The sequence below is a fragment of the Marmota monax genome, unplaced genomic scaffold, assembly GCF_021218885.2.
Source record: "Marmota monax isolate L192 unplaced genomic scaffold, Marmota_monax_Labrador192_F-V1.1 WCK01_AAM20220418_F8-fsc00099, whole genome shotgun sequence".
Taxonomy (NCBI): Eukaryota; Metazoa; Chordata; class Mammalia; order Rodentia; family Sciuridae; genus Marmota; species Marmota monax.
The window spans coordinates 1,276,619-1,297,173 of record NW_026692126.1 but is presented as its reverse complement, the minus strand read 5'-3'; positions in this window follow the sequence as shown (position 1 = coordinate 1,297,173).

Genomic DNA, 20,555 nt, shown 5'->3' with positions numbered 1-20,555 from the left:
TACACTCCCAACCTAGAGATGGATTTGTGAGGACAGACCCTGTCTCTCCCATGTTCACTCTCATAGAAAACAGCTCCCTTTGTCTATGCACTCATATTTCATTGGTTTATTGTGATATTGAGCAACTCTGATTCATACGATATGTGACTAAGTTATATGACTGTAATAATAAGAATATTTGCCAGTAAATGGTTGGAGTTGGAGAGTATCATGCTAAGTGAAATAAGCCAATCCCACAAAACCAAAGGCCGAATGTTTTCTCTAATATTCAGATGCAAATTCACAATAAGGTGGGGGGCCCTAGGGAAGAATAGCATTACCTTAGATTAGGTAGGTAGAGGGAAGTGATGGGAGGGGAGGGGAGGGGATGTGGAGATAGGAAAGATAGTAGAATGAAACAGACATTATTACTGTATGTATTTATGTGACTACATGACCAATATGATTCTGCAACATGTACACTCAGAAAAATGAGAAATTATATCCCATCTATGTATGATATATCAAAGTGCATAAATGCGTTCTAATGTCATGTATAACTAATTAAAACAAATTCAAAACTTTTTTAAAAAAGAATATTTTATCAGGTGTGGTGGCGCATGCCTATAATCCCAGCTACTCAGGATGCTGAGACAGGAGGATGGCAAGTAGGAGGCAGCCTGGGCAATTTAGCAGACTATGTCTCAAAAAAAAAAGAGGATTGGGATATAAATCAGTGTAGAGACCCCCTGGACCCAATGCCCTTTACCCCCCCACCCACAAAAAAAAAAGGAACATTCCAAGGTCCAGTAACAAAAGCAGCTAGGTAACCACAGCAGTCAATGAGGCAGAAGTGTGCAGGCATCCTCAAGAGTGGGCAGCCTTGAGCGTTTTGTGTGCCACAGACATCACTCTGGCGTTCTGAACAGGATATCAGTTAATTGGATGAGTGAGTTGATTTAGTGAAGGTCTATTAAGAGACTTTCCCCCTCATAGAGTTGTTAAGGCTATTAACAAGGAAATCCATAGAAGGTGTTTCTGATCACTTGTATTAGTATCAATAGTCAACCTTGGCCAGGTGTGGTGAGGCATATCTGCAATCCTGTGGCTTAGGAGGCTGAGGCAGGAGGATCATGAGTTCAAAGCCAGCTTTAGCAACTCAGCAACTCAGCAAGACCCTATCTCTAAATATAATGCAAAAAGGGCTGAGGATGTGGCTTGGTGGTTAAGCAACCCTGGGTTCAATCTCTGGTACCAAAAAAAATAAAGTCAACCTCAGGACTATGGACAGTCCACTTTGAATAATTCTTTGTTGTGGCGAGTGTCTTGTATATATTAGGGTGTTCAGCAGCATCCCTTGTCCAAAACCTGCTGAATGTCAGCAATGTGTCCTTAGCTGTGACAACCCAAATAATCCCAGACAGGACCAGATGTGTCCTGGAATAAAACCATCCAGGGTTGTGATCCACTGCTTTGTATTGTCCCAGACACTTACTGGAAATTTATATCTGGGGTCTCTTTCCTCTGCACCCACCACCTCCATACCTTCTATCTTGGTAATTTGACCATGACTCCATAACATCAATAACATGTGGACTCAAAAGCAGGAATGGAAAGTTAATAGTATATTGAATTCTCAAGCCATTTTAATTTTAGTTTAATTTTAGTTTTTTTTTAATTTTTAATTTTCTAATTGCTCATATATAGGTGCTAAAAAATAAGATTGCCCTCTGGAGTTAAAATAGTCAAACTCAGACACAGTAAATGTGGAAATAAACTGAGATGTTTTCTGGGAAGTGTGACTGAAGAGTTTGGAAATGCCCTAGACTCCTGTAAAAGTAAACTGGGTACAATTTCAGAAAGATATCATTGTGATTTGGTGAAAGTAAATGTAATCAATTGCACCTTGTTTAAAGAAAGACTGTTGAACAGAAACAAGAAATGACCAAGCTTTGTTTTGGTTTTTCGTTTCTATAAACTGCTAAAGGAAATACCTGGACACCAGTAACAGAGCCCTCACTGTGACAACAAAAACTATATGTTGTACCCATACATTACTTTATGGTTGTACATCTGTAAGTTTTTCTGTAAGACGAATTCCTAGAAATGGAAATAAAAGACAATACATACTACATACACATTGCCTTCCAAAAACTTGGTGCTAATTTGTATTTCCATTCCCATCAAGGGTATATGCATGTGCCCACTGTGTATGCACCACATTTTCTTTATTGCTTCATCAGTTAATGGATACGTAGGTTGATTCCATATTGTGGCTATTGTGAAAAGTACTGCAACAAATATGGGCATTTCTTCGGCCTACAGATTTCTTTTCCTTTGGATCTATATCCAGTAGTAGGATTACTGGATCCTAAATCCATACTGTTTTTTTTTTTTACCATCTTAATCTGCATTTTATTTTATTTTATTTTTTATTGGTTGTTCAAAACATTACAAAGCTCTTGACATATCATATTTCATACCATACTGTTTTAATTACTGGAACTTTATAGTATATTTTGAGATCTTCAGTCAATAGTCTTCTCTTTAACTATTTCTTAGTTATTCTTGTACATTTTCTCCTCCAAACTCTTGAGCCTGACATTGCCTTTCACATTGTAAATAAATAATTTGATGCTCTGCTTCCAGAATGTAGCAGTTCACTTCTGCCTGGTGTCTAGAACCTGTTGGAGAAGTAATGCCATGTTCGTCTGAGCTGAACACAGAGGCATGTTCTTCCAGGTGGGCTGCCTGTCAATTCTGTTCTAAGGAATTCTATTGGTTAGCAGAAATAACCTGCTAGTTGTTTAGAAGTGGTAGCTGATTAGTCTGGGGTGATCACTTCTGCAAGTTACCTGTTGCTTAGCAGCAACCAAAGTTACACCCAATTTACTTTTTTTTTTTTTTATTTCTACTTTGGGAGCAAAGAAAATGTGCTGAGCTTCCTCTCCTGTGTTTGCTTTTAAGTTTGACACCCAAAATTCTCTACATACTTGTTTTAGTCAAAAAGGATGCATTTTACAATGGCATGCATTTGACATTTGTTTTTGGGTGTGTGATAGGGAGCTCTCTGGGGGATTCAGGTTCCCCATTTCTCAGTTATGAACATTACCTTGAGCCACAAAAAGGGCATGGCAAAGCATTCAACAGTTGCAATTTGGCAGGATAAATTAATAATGTATTGATATGGCTCTGCACAGTTCAGAGCTGGCAGAGCAGAAAGGATGTTCCAAAAAAGAATTAACTGCATAATTGCCCTATGTGCTTTCAACCGGGCAACCTAGACAGGAGCCTGTCCCTTCCTTGCTATCCTCTATGCAAGGCTGCAGAACAGAACCTGGGCTTTTGAAGCCATATGTCACCTCAAAAAATGGACCTCAGTGAACCAGAACATATCTAGATTATAACAGGCTTAGGGGGACTCAGTACTAAAGACTATTGGCTACCTGTTACATTAGTCAACTTTCTATCACTGTGACAAGATACCTGAATCAAAAGCAAACACAACTTGAAGAAAGACAAATTTATTTTGGTTCACAGTTTCAGAGGTTTCAGTTTGTGGGTGGTTGACACCATTGTTTTGGGTTTGAGATAAAGTAGAATATCATGGAGGTAGGAGCATGTTGTGGAGGAGCTTCTAACCTTAAGACAGTCAGGAAGCAGAAGAGAGAGAGGAGAAGATGTCAGGGACAAGAAATACCTTTCCAGGGTATGCCCCCCATGACCTACTTCCTCCAGCCAGGCCCACCTCCTACTCTTTCCACCATGACTTCCCAACAATGCTATCAAATTATGAATTCCTTAGTGGATTAATCCATAGCTGATGTCAGAGCCCTCAAGATCCAATTGCTGCCTGAAGGCCCCACCTCTGAACACTGTTGCACTGGGGACCAAGCCATTAACACATGTGCCTTTGGGGGACATTCCAGATCTAAACCATAACATCTGTCCTGGAAGGAGGGACTCTACACCCCCATTCCACCTCAGCATGAATCCGTATGCTACCTCATCTCCACAGCCCTTTCCATATGTTGTGCCAGTCTACCGAGTTCAAACTCTCTTCGTTGTACTATTTGATATCTCAGGACAATGAAACACTCTAAATGTGGCCCAATGAATGACACAGGTGTGCTGTGTCTCGTGCTTGTACGGCATCGTACTATGCAGGTATTAGGGTTTCAAATTTGCAGTGGAAGCATTTGGGAAGTGCTGTAGTAAGGAATCATCTGATTGCAAGAAATAAAATTCATTTGAGCATGCTTTAGCAAAAGAGAGGGATATATTGAAAGATTATAGAGGTGTTTGTGCAAAGTCAAGAAGAGGAAATACACCTGCGCTCAGGAAAAAATGGGAATTTGGCAACTTTTTCTGCCTCTTTCCCAGTCCTACTTCCCAACAGAACTTTGCTATTTTATGGCTGCCTCAGACCAGAATTTACATCATTTCCTGGTTCCAAACAGTTTAGGGGCTGTGAGCTTCCCCATTTCACAGTCCTGAAAGGGAGACAATTTAATCAACCCAGCATGAGTCCATGTGTGGTCCTCAATGAAATGCAGAGGGTCATGGAGTTCACAGCCCACCGGTGTCTGATTAGAGCTAGTAAAAGACACAAAAGGGGTTGAGTCAGCCTGGGCAGGGCGGAAAAATGGCCACACATCTGCCATGAAGTTCCAGAACATGCAAGGCTGAGGGCCCCCTCTTGCTCCTCAGTGGACTCAAGGTCAAAGACCCCCTTATGGAACCTGTTTGGAGAGCCACTTGTCTTCCTGAGGGACTCCTCCATGAATGTCCAAGAGACGCATCTGGTTTTTAATACTCCAGTCCTTCTAGTTGTCTCAGTGATGAGTGGGAAGGAGACAGTGACAGTCATCTTAGAAGCCCAATGCTGGAGACAGGGTAAGGATTGATTTTGGCTGTGGTGACTTGATGGCATCAGCACAGGAGTATTAACAAGTTGAATATTTCCATTTGGGAGACTTTGTGGTGATTCCTTTGGGTCTCTCCCATTTCTCCTCTTTCTGTGGAATGTTCCCTAACACAGTCAATATTCATTGTGGGAGGGGCGGAAAAATGCCTGGATCCTTTGCAAAAGAATCTCTGCAGTAAAGGGGGTAGGTAACTCCAGGGTCCAAGTTCACCAGAAAATAGAGTAGGAACTACAGAGTCATTCATCATGGAGAAGAATCCATTCCCCCAGGGATGTGTGTGGTCCCAGATCCTGGCACCACAATCAGCTGAGGAGCTTATCAAAATGCATTTTCCTAGGAGGGCATGGTGGTGCACACCTGTAATCCAGGGACTCAGGAGGCTGAGGCAGGAGGTTCACAAGTTCAAGGCCAGCCTGGGTGATTTAGAGAGAACCTGTATATATGCATATTTCATCTATTTGTTTGTTTACCTGATTGTTTGTTTATTCCGGGTTTGGTTGCAGATCTACACAATGAGTCACTGGGATGGGGAGAGTGTTTGCATGCTAACTATCCGCCCTTCCTCCCGGCCCATTGAGACTGTTACACACTAATGTTTGGGAACCACTGTCCTGAAATATGAAACTTAAGGTCCTTGTAATGTGCCCCCTCACACCTTTTCAGGTGTGTCATAACCATCTGAGAATGTATGAAAGCAATGTACCTCTTGTGGCCACAAATGTCCCCTTGGAGGCGGCGCATACAACCTCAGGGGCTTTATTGATGCCCTAAAGATCTTCTTGAAAACCAGACTAAGACCTCTGTGCCAGACTCCAAAATGACTTGTGGGAAGTGACAAGGGTGACATGAGCAGTGTAGGGAAGTGGGTCAGGGAAGGGAGCCCCTCATTTGGATTCTGAAGTCAGAAGGTTTTGATTTCCACCCTGATTCAGCCACTTACCCAGTCAGGTGACATCAGTCAAGTTACTTATCTCACTAGGATTCAGTTGCTTCATCTTTCAAATGAAAATAATAACATCTAATAGGATTGAAAAGAATTTTAAATGAGATAATGTATTTGAAGCACTTAGCATAACAATTTTCATACAGTTCATGATAAAGAAGTGATATTGGAGGGTTGTGGATGTGGCTCAGTGGTGGAGCACCTGCCTAGCGTGAAGGAGGCCCTGGGCTCAATCTCCAGCACTGCCAAAAAAAAAAAAAAAGTGATATTGATTTTATTTTGTAGGTCAATAAGTCACAGGGGCTAGGGATATAGCTCAGATGGTAGAGTGCTTGCCTACCATGCACAAGGCCCTGGGCCCAATCCCCAGTGCGAGCACACACACATACACACACACACAAAAAAAAGTTAGAAAATCATTGGATTGTCCTCCCAGGGAACAAAAATAAGAAAACATACTTAACTCCCTAGGTGTTCCCAGAAATAATATGCTCATGGAAATGAGATAGCATTTCTGCAAGCCACACTATTGGGTCCATCCATTATATGAACAAATTTTTCATTCACTCTAGAGAGAGGCTGTCTCACCATTGTTACAAAAATCAACATGCAAATGTGATGAGCATAAAAGAAACAAAGCCAGTGGACGAAGAAATGTGAGAACAGGACCAAAAACCAGAGCACATACAGGAAAGAACCTAAAGCCTCCGAAATTGTAGAGCAGAAGGGTCCTGCGTACATTCCACAAGCCCATTATTAACAGAACCCCTCAGCCGCCTTCTTTTCTGCATCTCTTTACATTTGCCCAAGATAATATTCACTTTGATGTTGCAAAGCCTTAGTTTGCTTTTTGTGTTTCCTCTCTCCATAATTGAATGTTAGGCCGTCCTTTTGTGCTGGCAAATTGGTCTGACAAAAAGAGCATTATAAATTGTGAAAATACAAACAAATTCTCCAGGCTCCAAAATTCTCCTTCGATTCAAATGAGTTGACATGAATAATTTCGGGGTGATGCAGCTCCTTCAATGCGGAGGGACATAGGAGTTCATTCTTGCACTGGCAGAACTGGCTCCCTGCACAGTTCGGGATACAGGGCCACTGCTCTCCAGGGACTGAAGGCCCTTGCTGGCCCCCTTCCCTCCAGACTGGCGGGCACTCTAGCTGAAAGCTGAGTCCTCTTTCCCCCTTTCCTAAAAGTTCATGGGAGGGAAGAGCTGTCATGCTTCCACGTGCCCCACCTCTGGTGTAACCCAAGACTTGAACCTCTGGCAATTATAGTCCAGGCCCTTCTTAGTCCTCAATCAGGATAATTGGAGGTTCGCTGCTCAGAGCCCAGGCAGGACATGCAGATAACAACATGGATGCCTGAGCCTTGATTTCCCAGATGTCCAAGGTACTTCCCAGCTGCCCCTGGAGTCCAGCCTTGCCAGGACCCTTCCCTGCGCTCCCCTGCTGCGGTCAGGAGCTCTCCTGTCCTGGGCTAGGAGACCCAACTGCACCTGTTCCTGATGCATTTTCCTCTGTCTAGGAAGGAATCAAAGCAACTGCAGCAGGCAAGGAGGCTACCTTCCAAAGTCAAGTTGTTTCAGCAACCATAATCTTTATCATGACGTCTCTGTTGCCCTCCACCCTGGGCAAATGCACACAATCCAGGTACAACCTTACCCCCCTTTCAAGCCAGCTGTGGATGGGAAATGTTCTAGGTTGCAGGATTTTTCAGTGAGCTGGTGAAAAATATTCCTAATGTTTGTTGAGTTTCTGTCAAGAAATGAAATCAGAGCTAGAGGTTGGGGCTCCATGGCAGAGTACTTGCCTAGTATGTGTGAGGCACTGTGTTTAGTTCTCAGCACCACATAGAAATAAGTAAAATAAAGGTGCATTGACAACTAAAAAAAAATATTTTTAAAGAAATGAAATCATTTGAATGTGTTTTACATGACTGATCTCCAATCCTACAGAGCCATTTATTATTATTTTTTAATACATGATTGAGCTCCTACTCTATGCCAGTGGCTTGGTTAGTTGCTGGGGAGACCAAAATCATTAAGACACTACTCCTGCTCACAGCTTGGGAAGAAAGGAATGTATCAGCTGTGCTAATACGATGGAGTAAAGGTTGCAATTTGTATTGATTTGATTTCAACCCTTGAGCAAAAAAGAACTTAATAGTTCATGGAATCTATGAACACATAATAAAAAACATGGCAAACCCAGACAGGCCTCAAGAATAACTAGAATTGGAAAGGAGGGGAAGGGGCCTGGGGGTAGGAAAGACAGTAGAATGAATAGGACATTAGTACCCTATGTGCATATATGATTACATGACCAGTGCGATTCTCCATCATGTACAACTAGAAGAGTGAGAAATTGTACTCCATTTACACATGATGTATCAGAATGCATTCCATTGTCATGTATAACTAGTTAAACTAATTAGAACAAATTAAAATTATATAAAATTAAAATTATAACAACAACAAAATATATATGTATATATATGTATCAAGCAGTGTTTAGAAGATTAGCACTCATATTGAAATAAATTGAAGCAATTCTCAATATAATAAAATATTTCCTCAAAAAAAAGGAATAAGTAGAATTGGAGATTTGAACTCTATCATAATGGTCTCCCTCTCTTCTCTCTGCTTCTGCATTTGACTCATTCTCCTTTCACTAAAGACTTGTCCTGTCCATGTATTGGAAATCCAGGCTGCCCCCAGTTCCCCAGGCTCAGTGTTTCAAACTCCAACACCTGCAAGCACTTAATTCTTCACTGCCTGTTTGAAAAAGATCCTAGGGAGCTGCCCTGGTTGGAGCACCTTTCATCAGGTACCTACTCGTGGGCTAATCATCTAGTAAATAATTTACATCTTTCAAAAAAGCCATTTATTTAGGTTGGGGTAAAGGGATAGCAGAATAAGGAGGGTGAGTGCCTTAGGTCACCTCCAAGAGAAGGGACAACATTTCCTTCCCTGGATAGGGTTACCAGACACAATGCAGGACGTGCTATGATTCTATGGGACACACTCACCAAAAATGATTCATTCGTGTTTATCTGGAAATCAAATGTAAACTGGGTGTTCTGCATATTTTTTTTCCAAACTAAATCTGACAACCCCATTCCTGAGGCACTAGGGAGAAGGCAAACAGGGCTGGTTCCTGGATAGATGGAGAGTGGTGCTGCTCTGTGGCGGGAGAGGGGCTACATCTTCCGGTTAGGTTCTATTACCAGTTAGATCTGAAATGTTCTCCAAAGACCCATGTGTTGATGGTTTGGTCTCCAAGGCCAATGTTCAAGAGGTGGCTTTGGGAAATTATTGGATCATGAGGTTCTGACCTCATCGGTGAATTGATCCATTGGTAGATTAATAATTTGATGACATTAGTGGGAGGGGCCTAGTTGAAGGAAGTAGTAGGTCACTGAGGGGCAGGCCCTGGGAAGGTATTTCTTGTGCCCCACCTTTCCTCTCCCGCTCCCTCCCTCCCTCCCTCCCTCCCTCCCTCTCTCCTGGCTGCCATGAGCTGAGCAACTTCCCTCCACCATGCCCTTCTGCCATGATGGTCTGCTGTCCTACCTCACCTCAGGCCCAAAGCAACGGAGCCTGTGACCATGGAACTGAAACTTCTAAAACTACGAGCCAAAAGAAATCTTTTCCTCCTTTAAGTTGTTTTTTCGCAGGTGTTTTGGTCAGAGCAATGGCAAACTGACTAGACTCTTTAGGCTAACTTAAGCAACAATGGAGACTTTACTAGAAGGCCACCCCTGTACATGACCCCAGGGACAACATGCAAATGGTACCCTTGATGATGGGCATTGTGGCTGCTCTGATTCTTGGGACCATCCCAAAGTGAAAAGAAGATTCAGTCAACTATGCCAGGGGAGGACTGGACCCGCGTCACACCCTTCCCACAAGTGACATGCCGTTTCTTGTCTCATTGCTTCCAGAATGTACTGAGAAACTGATGTGACTCCATTTTTTGAAAATAAATAAATAACAGCAGCGTCTACCTCACGGCCTTGTCCTGGGAAAAACCCACAGAGCACTCCTAAGCACATACCCACCCTGCTGAGTTGTTTGTCTGTGAATAACAGGAGAGGTCTGAGGCGCCAGGTGTCCCTGACTCAGTTAGGCTAGGTGAGGACCCATAGCAACCCCCTAGCAACCTCCAATCAGCATGAAACAGGGAAAAGGCAGAAGGGTGTTCACGGAGGCAAGACCAGCAGATGTCTGTCCTGATGGCATCTGTGCCTTCTGTCCACAGGAGGAGTTGGCACCCGGTTACCCTCGCCCGGTGTTGCTGCAGATCACGGAGGAGAGCTGCCCAGCTGGTGGCTGACCAATCACCAAGCACTTCCCCGGGCTGGTGGTTCTCCATGGTGATGTCATGACAACCGGGCCAACCACCGCTAGGTGCGAGGGGGAAGAAAGAGACTTGTTGCTAATAATGCTCAAAACACTTTCGGAGAAATCCACCTTTCAAAGAGGAGGTCAGAGCAAATCCAAGACTATGTTTGTCCTCAGCAATGTCACCGTGACTTCCTGGCACTGCTGCACATCCCTGTGTGGGAAGGGAGGGCAGGGGTCGAGCTGATGCACAGACAGTTGCCAACAACCCACCACCTCAGCCACCAGGGCACAGTTGCCACTCTTACCCTGCAGGAATTATCGTACCCCTTTCCCGTCCTATGGACTCGAGGCAGAGAGGGCTCTGTCCTAATCTGAGGAGGGCCATTAGTGTGAGTCCTTCATGTGTGCACCTGTCACCTGGGATGTGGCAGAGACAAAGAGAGTCTTGAGGGCAGGCACATGACCTTGGCCCCAACACCAGACCTGGCCTTGTTTGAGGTAGGCAAGGAGTGGTGCTTGGAGGGCCAGGGCAGCTGTGCTGCTCACCCACACCTGGGATTATGGCAAAGATCAAATTCAATGACACAGATAAACCATTCAGAATAGTAACTGGCGCAGGGTAAGATCTCTGTGACTGTTGGTTGGGTCATTTGTTCAGTTAAGATATGCATTTGGGTTCTAGGAGGGGTGGTGCACACCTGTAATCCCAGCTACTCAGGAGGCTGAGGCAGGAGGATCACAAGTTGAAGGCCAGCCAGGGCAATTTAGTGACAACCTGTTTCACAACTTTAAAAAAATGCCGGGGACGTAGCTCAGTGGTAGAGCACTTGCTTAGCATGTGTGAGGCCCTGGGTTTAATCCCCAGTACCACATTTTGTTGTTGTACCAAAGGTCATCATAATAATGGCTTAACTAAGAGACAGGTGTATTCTCTCTCAGTAATGGTCCTAATATAAGCAGCAATCAGATTCATCCTATATATCTTGGTCACTTTGCCACCTTCAATATGTGGCTTCCATCTTAAGGTCTAAGATGATTGCTCCAGCTCCTGCCATCACATCCACTGTCTAGTCAGTGAGAAGAAGGAGAGGGGAAGTGGAGCGTATGCCTTTCCCCTTCGAGTACTCCCCAGAAGTGGTACACGGTACACATGCCTTCCACTCATCAACTTCCAATTCCACTGGCTAAAACGTCATCACAAGGCCACAGCTAGTTGTACAGGAAATTGAAAACTATAGTCCTAAACTGAGGAGTCTGGTGTCTCCCTGAGATTCTGAGGTTTGGGGTCAGTGACTAAAGGAAGAAGACATGCATGGAGTTGGGGGCTGTAGCCATCTGTGTTGTTGTTTTCCTGCATGCAGTGCCCAGGGCAGAGGAGCTCGGGAACACCCACGCTCTTCCTGGCTGGAGGGTCAACCTGCCCTTCTTCCCTCCAGCCTCCTCCTCTGGTCCCCAGTTCAGCTGACTGCCTGCCGTCCAGTCCCCTTTCTGTCCACCCACACCCCACGGGCACCTTCTAGGCCAGTCCCTCGGCCCTGCCACACCTCTAGGGAACCCGCGTTCTCAAAATGGGAGCCCAGACTTTGCTCTGGTGGTGTGGCAACTGCGCTCTGGAAAAGGTCAGCCTCTTCCAGTTCCTGAGACGTGAAGGCCAGACCCCAGAGCTAGCCCCGCAGGCCCCTCGGAGACACCGGATCCTCTTCAGAGCTGCACAGCCTCTTCCCTCCCTCAACCCAGGGGGCAGGACAGACAGAGAAGGGGGAGCCGCGGGCTTGGCCCCAGCATCTTCCATGAGGCAGTGGACCCGACAGAACAAGTTGCTTCCCTCCGCCCTTCTTTCCTGGCCTGGCCCGACTGGGACAGTGGCCGTGTCACCTCCACACAGTCCCTTCCATAACCACGCCCCCTCCCTGCCCTCTCTCACCACCCTCTAATAAAGCTCCCCATTCCCTGGCAGGCCCACACGGGCTGAAGAAGACTGCCTCCCACATTTCTGGCCAGGGCCGGCCAGGACCGGGTGACCCCCTCCCCGGCCATGCCTTCCTAATAACCCTCAGATAAAGGAAGGCTAACGAATAACCCTGTTCTGCTCTGATGAGCCGCCCCTTCTTTTTCCAGTCACAAGGGCAGGCTGAGGCCAAATTTTCCATCTGGGGAGAAAGGCAGCGGGGAGGAAATGGGGATGGGGGTAGGGAGGTGGCCCCACAGGCCAGAATGTCTCCCACCTTCTTTGGTTTGAATTAGTGGGTGCCTTAAGCAAGAGCAGATGCATCCGGGTTCCCTGAGCAGGGCTCACCGAAGCCGGGCAGGAAGACAGGCAGCAAGGAGAACCCATGGCTTCTTAATGGGAAGCAGAGCTGAGAGGGGAAAAAATGAGGATTGCGGAGGAATGAAACACCAGCAAGGCAGCAGACCAGCTGGAGGCTGCCCTGGGGACCTCCCATGTGGCTCCCGCCCACCCCTGCCTAGGTCCCCGTCCTGTTGGTCCCAGGGTTGCACATTCATGCACACACACAGCCCTCTTGCTGCCCAGCTGCCCACTGGATTAGTGAGAGTCCTGAAGGCCAAGGTCAGCAGCAGGAGACCAGACAGGATGGGGTCAACTCAGCTCCAACCAACTCGGGGACGGAATAGGGATCCCCCAGCCTGCAAAGGCTCTGCATGTATTTGTGTAAGTTATGCATCGACACAGACTCGTTGCCTATATTTAGTTGTAATGAAATAACTTTATCCTCCTTAAAACCGAGACGGGGACTATTTTAAGGTAGCCAAAGGTTGCTTCTTCATGTATCATGCATGCAAAGCTGCATGGAGAATTACACAGGCACACAGGATCTTCCAACCACATGGCATCCCGGAGAAGATCCCCTTTCCCTGGGCCACCACTGGTGGAGTTTCTTACTTCCTAAAGTGGGGAAGTGGGACCTTTCCCAACTCTACAAAGTGAGGCACTAGGGCTCAGCCCCTAGTCATTAATTAGTCTATTTGCCATTACCAGGAGCACCGCCCCCAGTCTAGGGAGGAAGAAAAGCAAGCAGGGAAATGAATGAGCATCAAGTTTAGTCCATAAGAAATGGAGTCTGTCCTCTTCTCTCTTGGTTCCTTTGTGTGGAGCCTTCCTGACGTCTGCAGGTGGGGGCTACTGGGCACCAGGCACTGTGCTGCGGGCAAGGGTGGGCAACATGAGGGACACCTCACTCTGGGTCTCAAAGTTCTTAAACCAGATGCTTAAAGTGAACGTGTGGGTGCTGTGGGAAGACAGAGGAGGAGCCCTTGGCCCAAGGAGTCGGGGTGGGAGCGCCAGTGAATGTTTCCAGAAAAAAAGAAGCCAACACACAGTCTTAAAGGATGAGTAAGAGTTGGGGGGTGGGGGAGGCAGCCCAGGCAGAGGGAACCACATGAGCTCCCCCCAGCACCCCACTGCGGAGGCTTGAAATAGCAGAGCAGAAAGAAGCCATGGCCCATTCGGGCAGGGCCGGCAGCCAGGAGAGCCTTGGGTGTCAGCCAAGGGCTCGCCTGTTACCCGGTAGGCAGTCTTAAGGTGGAGAGAGGTTTGGTCACCTTGAACATGAGGGTTCCTGGCTGTTCTGGGTGGGGCTGGCAGGCTGGAGGGAGGCTAGTGAAGAGGCTGTTGCCAACACCCAGAAAGGCAGCGAGGGTCCGCGCAAGGGTCCGAGGGTAAGGAGGAAGGGGCGAGTCTCAGAAAAATCTAGAAGTTGCCAGGCGCCGAGGTGCACACCTGTAATCCCAGTGACTAGGGAGGCCGAGGCAGACACAAGTTTGAGGTCAGTCTAGGCAATTTAGTGAGATCCTGTTTCAAGATAAAAAATGAAAGGGTTGTGGGTGTCGCTCCGCAGTAGAGCACTTGCCTAACACGTGTGAGGCCCTGGGTTCAAGTCCCAGAAACTAAAAAAAAAAAAAAAAAAATCTAGAAGGTGAGTTGTAGGACTTGGTGAGTGGGTGGATAGGGATGGAAACCCTAATAGAGGAGGAAAGAGGGACAAGGAGGAGTCCAGGCCACCTGGGACAGACACTGTTTTACTTTTGGAAAGATCTGAAAGCCAGGGACGTTGGGGGTGGCAGGGTAAGAGAAAGACAAAATCAATCTTGTTTTCTTCCTTTCTTCCTTCCTTCTTTCTTTCCTCCCTCCCTCTCTTTCTTGTCTTAATGGCCAAACAGAGCAGTTAGGTGACCCCCCTGGCTGAGAAGCTCTCCAGACTGGAGACTTGTAGCTCCAACTGCTTTCAAACTCAGGCAACATCCCGCAGCCTCTTGAGAGTTTAATTCAATTCAACAAATGCTTATTGAACAGCTACTGCACACGGGAAAAGGGAAGAGAGGCGCTCTAACAATTACTGAGTACTTAAATTGTATTAGCAAAGTGTTAAGTGCATTTACATGTAATCTCATCTCCAGTCACAGTCGCCTGGGCCCTGAGAGGACAAGTCATTTACCTCCAGGCACCTCAGAGTTCAAGTAATTTGTCCAAGTTTAGGTGCTAAGTAAAGGGTAAGACCAGAATGCAAACCCAGAAGTAGTAGAGCTCTCTCTCCAAGACACATTATTTTGCAATGAACCCAGGAGGTTGTGACTGATACACAAACTATTTTAAGTAAAAAAAAAAGGAATGCATTGGCTTATTTAACTAAAAAGTCCATGAGTCAGCCGGCTCCCAGCACAGTCAGATTCAAGAACTCAAATGATGCTGTCAATTCTCACACTTGCTCATGCATGAGTAAACCCATCTCTCTCCCCTCCGTGTTATCTTCACTCCTATATAAGGCAGCACAGCTTGGTAGTTTGGGAGTCCCATAGCCTGGGTTCAAATCCTGGCTCCACCACACATTTAGGTGGGTGATTTTAGATGAATTGCTTAACTTCTCAGAGCCCCTGTCTCCTTACCTGTAAAATGACTATAATAACTCAAGTAAGTGAGATCATCTACACAACCTTGTTGGAACAGAATCTGGCACCAAGTCAGCACCCCAACATGTCCACTGTGATTCTCTCCCTCTCTGCTTCTTTTGAGTTGGATCTCAACTATTGAGTTGAGCTTCTTCCATGTGACCCAGAGACACGGCCACGAGCAACTCCGATTTGCATCCTTCTTACAGCTTCCCGTCTCAGAGGAAGAAGCCTTCCTTGGCTGGTAGACATGGCAAACCCGAAGCAGCCTCTGCTTGTTCTGCTTAGGTTGTGTCCCATCCCTGCAGCCATCGCTGAGGCCAACGGATGACGTAGCCTCCTTAGCCAGCCTCATCCACTGCCCCACTCGGTGGAGGTGGAAGCGGGCCACCATGATTCATAGCCACACTTGGATCATGCAGAAGTAAAAGAAGGAGGATTCCTTAGAAGATGAGAAGACGGGATGCTGCGAAGATGGAATAACATATGTCCACTGTTCTGAGCTTGCTGTTATGAAAGACTGTGATAGGAAGTGAGGGCAGCACAGCCTCCCAGGAAAACTTCCATCGAAGTAGGGAAAATGAGGCAGGGTCCGCCATGACACCCATAGAAGTCAGACTACAACAAATACCCAAAAAGAAGGAATAGTTAGAATCTCTGGTTTTCAAAAAAAAAAAAGAAGAAGAAGAAGGGATCACATCGGGCTGGTGAATCAGTACAAGTTCTATGAAGGAGGTGGTGTTGGAGCTGGACTTTGAAGGACGGGTGGAGATCCTGGTGCTGACTCATGGAGATGATGTCCATTCACACCAGCACGCAGGTTGGGGAAGGGGGACCCCGAGTTTGACATCACGGGGTACAAGAAGTCATCTTGTGAATGTGTGTCAGGAAGCCAAGCCACAGCCACAGAGAAAAGCAGGCTGAGGTCAAGAACTGTTAGATCAGCAGACTAGAGAAGAAACAGCTCTACACAGATATTGAATTACCAAGATTGAGAGCAGGGTGTGCACCGTGTGGAAGAGGACCGTGAGTCAGACGCTGAGGTCACTTTGAACTCTAGAGTTGTGAGCATCATCATCCAGGATGGAAGAAGCCAGCATAAGCAGGTGGCCAGATGGCAAAGATTTTTAAGAAGAGTCTTAATTCTTGATTCCCCAAAACCGTCCAGAAACTTTGACATGACTCATGGGAACTCCAGTTCATCTAAACTAGGAGAAATTGGCTTTCTGGAAGTAGTTTTATGTCTGTGACAAATATGCAACCATTAATTAATTTTTGCACTCATGCATTGAACATTTGTTCAGTATTATCCTGAGCTCTGAGGATACAAATAATAATAAGATTTGGTCCCCCACTCAAGGAACTCATTGTCTGGTATGAGCTAATTCTCTGTTCAGATCCGATAGTTATGAGCTGTGTCAATCAGCTTTCTGTTACTATGATAAAGTACCTAAGATAATTAACTTTTGCAGAAAAAAGATTTATTTTGTCCCCTTCAAGGTCACACACACCCAGTGACTCAACTTCCTTCCCTACCTCCTAAAAATTTCACAGTTCCCTATAGCTCCACAGCCTGGGAACCAAGCCTTCCACACATACATGGTCTTTTGAGGGACATTGGAGATCCAAGCGGCAGCAGTTTCACACTGTATCCCAATTGTCTGTCACAGGCCTGGCTCCTCCTGGTCATTCCAAACAATAAACATGAGTTGCCTGATTAATGGTATCTCTATCTCTATTTTCAGCCTCCTCTTGGATTGAGAGACTTTAATAAAATAATTCAATTTCAATTTTAAGTTCTATTTTGAGAAAACTCTGGATTGTCATGGCAGGAAGCAAGGAGGAAGCCGAGCTTTCTTCCTGACAGAAGCAGCAACGGCCATTGGAAAAGTGCCTATAAAGAGCTGGTTCTGTCAGAAGAAAGGTGGAGAGAGGAAAGGAAAGGTCTATCCGAGATAAAGGTCATACAAGGAGGGAGTCCAGAGGCCCTGTGGGGTGGGGGAGCAGAGAAGGGGGCGTGGCCCTGGAAGGGGACTAGAGGAGGGTTGGTGCCTAAGGTGGGATGAGAGGTACGTGGGGGCTGCAGGTCAGCAGCAGATGTGGGGAGCGGGAAACGGAAAGGCTGGGCAGACCTCTACAGCAGCACACGTGGGAGGCTGAAGACCACCAAGAGGTCTTGGACCCTCTGTCCACCTAGTGCCGCTCCCTGGGAATTGGGATGGCCTGTAGCTATGTTGGCCAATAGGATGAGGCAGAAGTGATGCCCAGCCAGTTCCAGACCTGTCCCTTCAGGGGACCGCAGCTTCCTCCGGGATCTCCTGGCGTTCTGAGCATCTATCATCAACCCTGATCACCTGTAATCCTACCCAGCCCCTCAGCATGGAGCTCCCAGCATCCCTCAGAGCCCAAACAGGTTAGCACAGACCCCGTCATGGGTGTCCTCTGCCCCTGCCTCTTTCTCACTTCCTGGAGCTGATGACCTTTGCTGCCAGGGCAGGTTCTACTTCCCAAACCTCTCCCAGCAGGGGTTATTTTGCATCCTGATTGGAAACCCAGCCAGTCTGCATTTGTTCTGTATCCCATTTAATTGTCTCGGGGTAATCTGAGTCCTCTAACACTAACCCCTGACTAGGTATCTCCAGGCAGGAAACGTCAGTCCCCTGGGTAGGTCCATGTTTCTGAGGTGACCACGGGCCATGGGCTTGCCCTATCCTCTGTTGTCCAACCTGGATGTTCAGATGAGTCGTGCATTCTGGAATTCCCGTGGTTGCTCCCATTGCTCCTGAAGACCCTTGATCTTCCTTTGGCCATTCTCTTCTCTTCCTCCTTTTGACTGACATTCTGGATTGCCCCCACCACCATAAAAAGCCCTGATTCCCCTGTGGGGCCCTGTGTCTTCAATACTGAACCTTCTGGATATGGGTCAAGCCAAATGGAGTTCAGGGGAGAATAAAAGAGGGAGTCAAAGGGAAAGAATGGAGGCTCACCCAGCTGTGTGCCCAGCCTTGTCTCCCCTTCCATCTTTCTTTCTTCTCCTGGAAGGCCAGGCTGACCCAGAAGGCCTCTCAAATGGAGGATGGAGGTATAACATTGGCTCATCACCCTCCTGAGTTCAGGCTAGGAGTAAGAGGACACCAAACCCTCCCATTGTGCCTAGAGGGGAACTGAGGCTCAAGAGAACTTCACTCTAAGATCATAGAAGTAGTTTACATGGCATCAGATCTCCCATCTCCTGATCCAACTTATCCCCCCCCCCATGGTACTGGGGAAGGAACCCATGCTAGGGGTTCATACCATACCACTGAGCTACACCTCAGCTCCTTATTTTATTTTGAGCCAGGGTCTCTCTAAGTTACCCAGACTTAGAGAGACTTTGATCCCCCTGCCTCAGTTTTCCAAGTAGCTGTGCCCACCCCCATGCTGGCTATGCACAGACCTTAAACAACTATCATTGAGTAAGCAAAGAAACAGTGAGACTTAGAGCACAGGAACAATAATGTAAAATAAGAACACACACACACACACACACTCATGAAATGACATCATGAATCTTTTTCCAAGAATACACATGCATCTCCATCCACATAGGAAAGACAGACTAGAAGAAAGCGAGTAGCTTCGATGAAGAACCAACCTGGGTACAAGTGGAGGATGGGATGAACCTCATCACATAAACAAAACACAGACCTCAGCAGACCAGTGACAAGGAATGGACATGTCTCTGTACATCCAAGGGGTAAAAATAAAGTCTTTAAGAAAGGGGTCCTTCCCTCTTTGGACAGGGTGGGGCAGGGAGCTCTGGAGATGGCCCCACCCCACCTGATGACCACCACATTACTCCTCACCAACCCTACATCTCCAGCATCTATCAGTTCCCCATTCCAGTGACTCAGCCTGACTCCCACCCCACCACATGGGTGCCCAGCACAGTCGCTGGGTACCCCCTCTTCTTCATCAGCAAACCTACTCACTGCCCCAACACAAGGGGTCCTGCTCCCCACCTTCTCGTTTCTCCTGTTTTCACCTTACAGTTCCAGGGTTCCTCAGCTAGCTCTTCGCCAAGGGAGCTTCCTGCAGGGAATGTATGTATGTATGTATGTAATGATTTTAAGATGAAGCAAATCCGAGTTCAGATCCAGCCTCCAGCAACTTGCTGTGTGACCTTGAGCATAGGACCTTTCTGAGTTCCATTTTCCCAGTGAAATTAATCATTTCCTTTACTTCCCAATGTGTGGTAAGGAGTAAATAATGCATAAAATTCATAGTACAGAGCCTTGCAGCAAACAACGGTAGTTTGTTGTGGTGTTGGTTTGGATGTGAGGTATTCCCCAAAAGCTCACATGTGAGACAATGCAAGGTTTGGAGGAGAAGTGATTGGGTCATAGCCATAACCTAATCAGTGAGCTAATCCCTGACAGGATTAACTGAGCCTTAACTGGAGACAGGTGGGTGTGGCTGGAGGAAGCGTTCATTGGAGGCATGGCTAAGGGGTATATATTTTGTATCTGGAGAGTGGAGTCTTTCTCTCTGCTTTCTGATAATCTTGTGAGCTGCTTCCCTCAGCCACACACTCTTCCTCCATGATGTTCAGCCTCACCTTGAGCAGCGAGGAATGGGGTCTGCTGTCTATGGATTAAGACCTCTGAAATCATAAACCCCCAAATAAACTTTTCCTCCTCTACAGTTGTTCTGGTTGGGTCCTTTTAATTGCAGCAGCAAAAAAGGCTGACTAAAACAATTGTGTTAAGGTGAAATTCCTAATTTTTTTTTTTTTTAGAGGTACTGAGAGTAAAGCCCAGAGCCTCATGCATCCTAGGCAAGCACTCTACCACTGAGCTACAGGCCCAGCCCCTAGATGAAATTCATGGCTCTGGAAAGGACACAGAGGATCTGGGGCCAGGATCCTTATTCCAGTGAAGGTACTGGTCTGTGGCAACCCCACAACCCCTCACTCTTGGCTCTCTGTTCCTCAGGACTTACACACCCTGGGGCTCTGCCTGGGCAGAACCAGCTTTTACCACCAGACTCCTAAACTCTATATCCTAGTTCTATAAATTAAGACAGGAATGAGAGCAGATCAACCCTCAAACTATGGTATCTCCTGCCCCTTCCACTGCTTGCTGCCCTCATGTTTGAAAGAAGAAAACCTGGCCCCTTTCCCCCTGAACCTGCCAAAAGGAGACGGACTCAGCGGGGATCCTTACTCTGTCTTCTCCCCTCTGCAGCCCATTCGTGGTGGGAGTTGGAGGTGATTTATCAAGGTGATTGCTGGCTCCTGCATGTTAGGGTGACTGATGGCCCTGCCACCTGAAGCTTGTCTTGCCCGTATCCTCTTTCACTAAAGAGTAATTGTGCAGAGTTGGTGGTGGATGGGGATGGCTAAGAGCTGTGAGGCAAGGAAAAGAGAGTCACAGCTCAGCTTGTCACCAGCCCTGGGGCAGGAGGGGCAGA